Source organism: Anticarsia gemmatalis, chromosome Z (assembly GCF_050436995.1).
Source record: "Anticarsia gemmatalis isolate Benzon Research Colony breed Stoneville strain chromosome Z, ilAntGemm2 primary, whole genome shotgun sequence".
NCBI classification, from domain to species: domain Eukaryota; kingdom Metazoa; phylum Arthropoda; class Insecta; order Lepidoptera; family Erebidae; genus Anticarsia; species Anticarsia gemmatalis.
The window spans coordinates 2,038,751-2,044,909 of record NC_134776.1 but is presented as its reverse complement, the minus strand read 5'-3'; positions in this window follow the sequence as shown (position 1 = coordinate 2,044,909).

The window sequence follows — 6,159 nt, the reverse complement described above, 5'->3', positions numbered from 1 at the left end:
ATATCTTCGAACGCGAGTTGCGTTCAGATCTTTGAACCCACCTTGTACTAAGGGGTAAAATCAAACTCCTTCTAAACAAATGTTACAGTAACTGAATAAGTTACTTTAAAATAAAATATGGTTTTAGCAATATTGAAAAAAATATGCGTTATTTTATTTCGACTAAATATGTACGGACGTCTATTTGTGCATGTCGAGTTGATAGTGGCAGAAATTGAAATTTAACTAAAAGTTCTTTTACAATATAAATCGATACATAATATTTTAGTGATAGCGTAGAAAATAATTTCGATGAAGATACTAACCTTTGCACTTTGAAACAAACCTCTCATGTTTTTATTTTATTACATCACGTAGTAAGTCGTACCTTTATAGGTTAGAATCTACAGAACCTTTACTCATATAACCATTTTAAGTTGCGTAGGTAATTTTACCATCTTCATCTAGATATCTTACTACATAAGATATATTTTCGAAATTTCAGGAAGACGATATTTAAACGCTATGGAAATTGTATGCGGTCGCTGTTTTCTTCACATCTCTTCATATCCTCGGCTAGGATAACCTCAAGAGGATCACTTCAACTGTTGCTAAGGTCTATTTTATAAGACTAGATTATAAGCTAGACTTTAATATACTAAACGTAGTGTAAGCTTTGATCTGGTGTATTTTGTCTTTTTCACTCTAATGCAGTTTCTTAATTGATTGAAAGAGGATAAAAAACACTGTATCACTAATCAGAGCTTACAAGATTTTTAATAGTAAGCCAGTTAGCTTTTAAGATTTTAACTTTTCACGTAATCATCAATCATTATTTATTGGCCTACTGCATTATTTTTGCAATATTAACGGGTTTAATTTTCAATGCACTCACCTTTTTTGAAATCGATTAAAAATACTCGATACGGCGGCGTTACGATAATATCAAGTGTAGGATATCTCGATTATAGCCTGTTAATAAGGTTAGGAAACTGGGGCGGCCAGTTTATTGAATATAAACATTATTTTGTTGTAAATATTCTATGCAAACGATAGGGAAAGGAAGGGACGCCCTAGAAAAACATATATAAATCGGTAATGTTTTGCAAAAAGACGGATGCGTGGTAGTACATAATATTATAACGTAACGAGTCAGAAACGCGATTGAAAATTAAAGGTTAGAATACCTTATTTGTTCACCCGACGTTTCGATCAAATTATTTCAACCGTAGTCACGGGCTGACTGATGATCTCGATGTACCTCTAATATCGAAAAATAAGGACGACTCGGTAACGACGAGGTATTAGATAACCTTTAATTTTCAGTCTCGTTTAAGACTCGTTACATTATAATATTATATGTCCAAGTCGCGAGAGTTTAAAATCGTTAATTGCGTGGTAGTAGCCGGATATCTTGTACAACAAGAGGCATGGATGTGATTGAAGCAAGGAAAGTTTGAAGGGATCGTACCAAGTGGTGTTCTTTAGTCTCTGCCCCTCTATATAAAAATCTAAGATTTTTTATGACCTCAATTATTAGGAAGAAAAATCCCGTTTATTGGTTATAGTGTCATTATTAAAGCTAAATTAGCTACGATCGAGTGAATAAACTGCCATGAATTTATGACCATGAACTGAATTAAAAAGCGGACTATTCTATATAGTTGTCAGTTACAAAAATGTTTTAGACATATAGAGATACTATTGATAAAAATTCAAGTTCCACTTCTTTGATGCTCTAAAGGTTGTCTAAAGTATCTGCAAAAATGATTTGTCGCCTAGTGTCACAATAATATTATCATCCGTATTTTAAACAAATTTTATGTTCTCCTCTCCTAACTTTACTATGAATTTTATGAATTAATAAATATAAATTAAATATATTATGAATTAATTACATCAAAAATCACAATGCCCATTGTAAAACAGTTTAAAAATGATACAAGGATTTTCTTTTAAAGCCGAGCAACAATTATTATTACAATTACTACGAATATGAAACGATTCAATTTAATTTATTGTTCCTCGTATAACAAGCCATGGCAGTTGTAATCTCCAATCCATTTATAAAATGATATATGAATTTATCTGTCTGTGATGCTATCACGACCAAGCCACTGAACAGATAGAGATACAAGGTACATAGAGTTTCAAATATCTATCTCTCTATCTATATAAATATCAATAGAGAATAAAATGGTTTTGTAAAGTTGCATACTTAAAAGTTTTTTAACGCATTATTTGAGGGCATACTTGACCCTAAAGCCACACCTGGCCAGCGTGGAGCACTGAAGGTGTACCATTCCCTCGTTTGGAAAACTAATTCCCAGCGGTGGGATAATAACAGGATATAAAAGAAAAATTAGACTTAATGCTGTAGATGAGTGTTGCACAGATAAAAAGAATCAGGTGTGTACTCCAAGAGAGTTGAAACTAGATTTAAAAATAGTTGAAAGTGAGTAGAGGACACAAGTTTAGCAAAATAAGGTAATATTAATAACTTATTATTTCAAGGCTAACATACACAACAATACTATACTCTAGGTAGAAAGTAGACGAAATTGTGTAAGCGTACAGAGCCGAGGGGTCAGCTAGTAACAAATTTAATTTATCAAAACCATATCAAATGAGGATAATTAATAACGAATCAGCCGTAAATTCTGCATCCTACGTCGGTTCAATTTATGCGTTTGTCGATGTTTGTTGTTGCCGAACTAATTATTATGTGACAACCTAAACATTTGGTTCGGGGATTAACCAAATTGAATAGCTGTTTGTACTAGCAATCTGTACTGAAATCTGGAGCTAAATTATCATTGAATTGTGAGAGAAGCATTTGTAAATTTGTGTGTTTAGGTATTTTGTTGTAGTTTGTAACTCAGTCTCCTTTGCGTAGGAACTTTGCCGTTATTTAATTTCTTATTAACGGTTGGCTCTGACAAATATCGTGCTTGACACTTTTTTTGTCATAACTATGTATTTCAATTTTCAAAACCAGCTTTTAGTCTTTCTTTGACAATAGCTTAATAGTATTATTATTTTTTTGTACGGGTACAAACATTTCAAACATTATATTATTTATATTATATACACAAAAACCTTTCTTTTGAATCAATTTTATATTGGAGAAGCAGTATAAAAATTTGTTCACTGGTATTTTATATGGCGGTCAGGATTAAAGTCCGATTTATTAAGTTATTCTATCATGCCTTCTCAAGAACGATCGATATAAATAATACAGACTTTTGACAACGGACTTTCGATACCGGATTTTTTGTATGAAAAGTGCACCTGTAGCAGGTGCCGACAATTTTTTAGTACACTAGCTGAACCGGCAAACGTTGTTTTGCCATATAAATAAATAAAAAAATAGTGTCACTTAGGGGAACACATGAAAAATTGATGTTGGCCGATTCTCAGACCTACTCAATATGCTCACAAAATTTCATCAAAATCGGTCAACAGGAGTATGGCAACGAAAACTGTGACGCGAGAATTTTATATATTAGACTTTAAATGTAAAACTGTCGATACGGATAGTAGCAACTGCAGAACGATACAAAACCCGTTATATTAAATTCCTTCGCGTATGATATCTGTTTTAGCATAATATATTAGGTCGGGGAACAAGTTTTTACGCATTATAGTATGATGTATGAACTTGTAATAAAATCTCTATGGCTTCAAGAATCACAAATGAGTACACGGTTCATTAGGTTTCTTTTAGTGAGCTCGTGAGATACACAAATATCGAGCTTTTTTGTGTAAAGAAAAGATTTTATTACAAGTTCATACATACTATAATGCGAAAAGACTTTTTCCCCGACCTAATATTTCGCTTTTACTAATAATATAAAAACAAAAATATATTTTTTAATCGCAATACATCGTTGCTTATCTTTAAAAATAAATTGTACATTTATATTTGCTAATCACGGATATTCGAGATCATTTCCGCATTCAACAATTGTTGAGCCGTACATTTCAAGTAGCAGTTAAGCTTTGAAAATATTTTACAATATGAATACGTTTGTTGTATCATAAAAATATAATAATCTCTAACAAATACGTTGAATAGTGGATATAATAGCAATGGTGATTGTTTATTTTAATATTGCTTTTACGCGATGTAAGTATTTGGATGGAATATTTCCGGTTACCCCGTGTTCATGTTGGCTGAAATAGAGTGAATGCTTGTGTGCATAATAGTGTTAGTAATAATTTTCTAGTCTTTTCATGGAATATTATAAAAGCACAAAAATTTTAATCCGTCGATTTTCCAATTTTTGATATTATCTCCTTAACTAAAAATGTCGTTGAGGTTTGACTTGTATTCGTAGCATGAATTCCACGCCAATAAATCTTAGCACAATTTTTCCGAAATTGATCGTCTGTCTATTAAGCACTTATTTACTAATTTTATACTGATCAGCAGTTTTATAGATGAGCACAATCAAACCAACAAATCACAATTACTAGTCATAGTGCTTAATATAAATGTAATGCGAAAAGCTTACAGAAATATCACAAGTCTTAAACATATTAATACAAATTAAAATAGACTGAATATGCAAAATACGTATGAAGGAACAAGTGGTTCAAACAGTACTCGACTACAATAATATGTGCTATGAATTCGTAGCAAGCGTAGCACCGCTACAAAATCACCGACGTTATGATTTGTGACGATACACAAGACTAATTTGCCATCTTAATTACTTTATAATTAAGTTTGTTTTATTTATTAATTCTAGGAATTTTCTATCCTTTTGTTTGTTTCAGAATAGTTCTGAAAAACACCTAAACAAAGAAAAAACTGTTACCGTATGAATGAGTATATTTTGCTTAATCATTAGGTATAATTTTATATTATCATACGTGACATATCACAAATCTATAACTATCTGACATTCCATACTCTATTCTAGATATTCCTAGTCATCGTTATTTTCATATAAAAATAGATAAGACTGTGTTCATACCTCTGTAAATTGCAAAGTTTTTTTTTATGTGCCTGAATAAACCAAAGGCACGCCTAGTAAAACAAATACTCAAAACGAAATTTGTACTAGATAGCGATGATGCTTTTAGTTTATACTAAAAGCTAGATGCAATCAATACTGCTGATGTAGCGCTACGGACGCGTAGCCGTGCTACGAGCTAGCTACTAGCGTAACATTGAGCTACGAAACCGTAGCACACCTGTATACCAACATGCAATGCCGTGTCGAAAAACATTACCAATCGTTTTGCATAAAATATTTCTTTATTATCTCATACCAATTTACTAAATACCTTAACTAAACCGTGCTCATTATTTCTTTTAAAAAGGGACATAAATAAATAAACTATACTTGCGGATAATATTTATTAAGCTACTATCAACTTACTCTTGTAATAATTGTAAAAGCAGTTTAAAGTATATTGTTCATTTAAGGTAGATACACAAAGCCTGCCTTCTTGGAATCTAGACTTGACTTTATTAGGTTTACGTACAAGTAGCGTGGTTTAATACTTAAGTAAATTATAAGCAGTGTCAGCCGAGTGGTTTAACTAGGTATCTCCAACGCAAGTGGTCGCAGGTTTGAATTCGAAGCAACACACCGATGACTTTTCGAAGTTATGTGCGTGTTAGATATAATTATCACTGGCTCTAACGGTGAACAAAAACATCGTGAGAAAACCTTGCATGTCTAACAATTAGTTTAATACACTTATTGAGAGCAAGCAAAGTCCCCAACCCGCACTTGGCCAGCGTGGTAGACTCAAGGACTAACTCTTTCCCCTCGTTTGGGAAGAGATTTTTGCCCTGCAGTGAAACAGCAATGGGTTAAAGAAAAAATAATAATAAGTTATGCTGTGTGTGTGTTTGAACGAATGGTAGTTAAACAATCGAGTATTTATATTATACCGTCTGTATTGTGAGATGTATTGAAAATTTATCGAAAATTACAAAATGATGTCTATTGTGTCCTTTATCGTAATTAAAGTACAGTCAGCGTTGAAAACATGGCATGTTTTTGTAGTGTCTACATTGTATACACTGTAAAATTTACAAACGCATTTTTATCTAATAGTTAAGTTATGGCGCTAAACAAACTTCAAATTAATTTAATGATAACATCGCATCGCATCGCATTACAACGACCGTGGTCACGAGCTGACTCGTGACCACGGTCG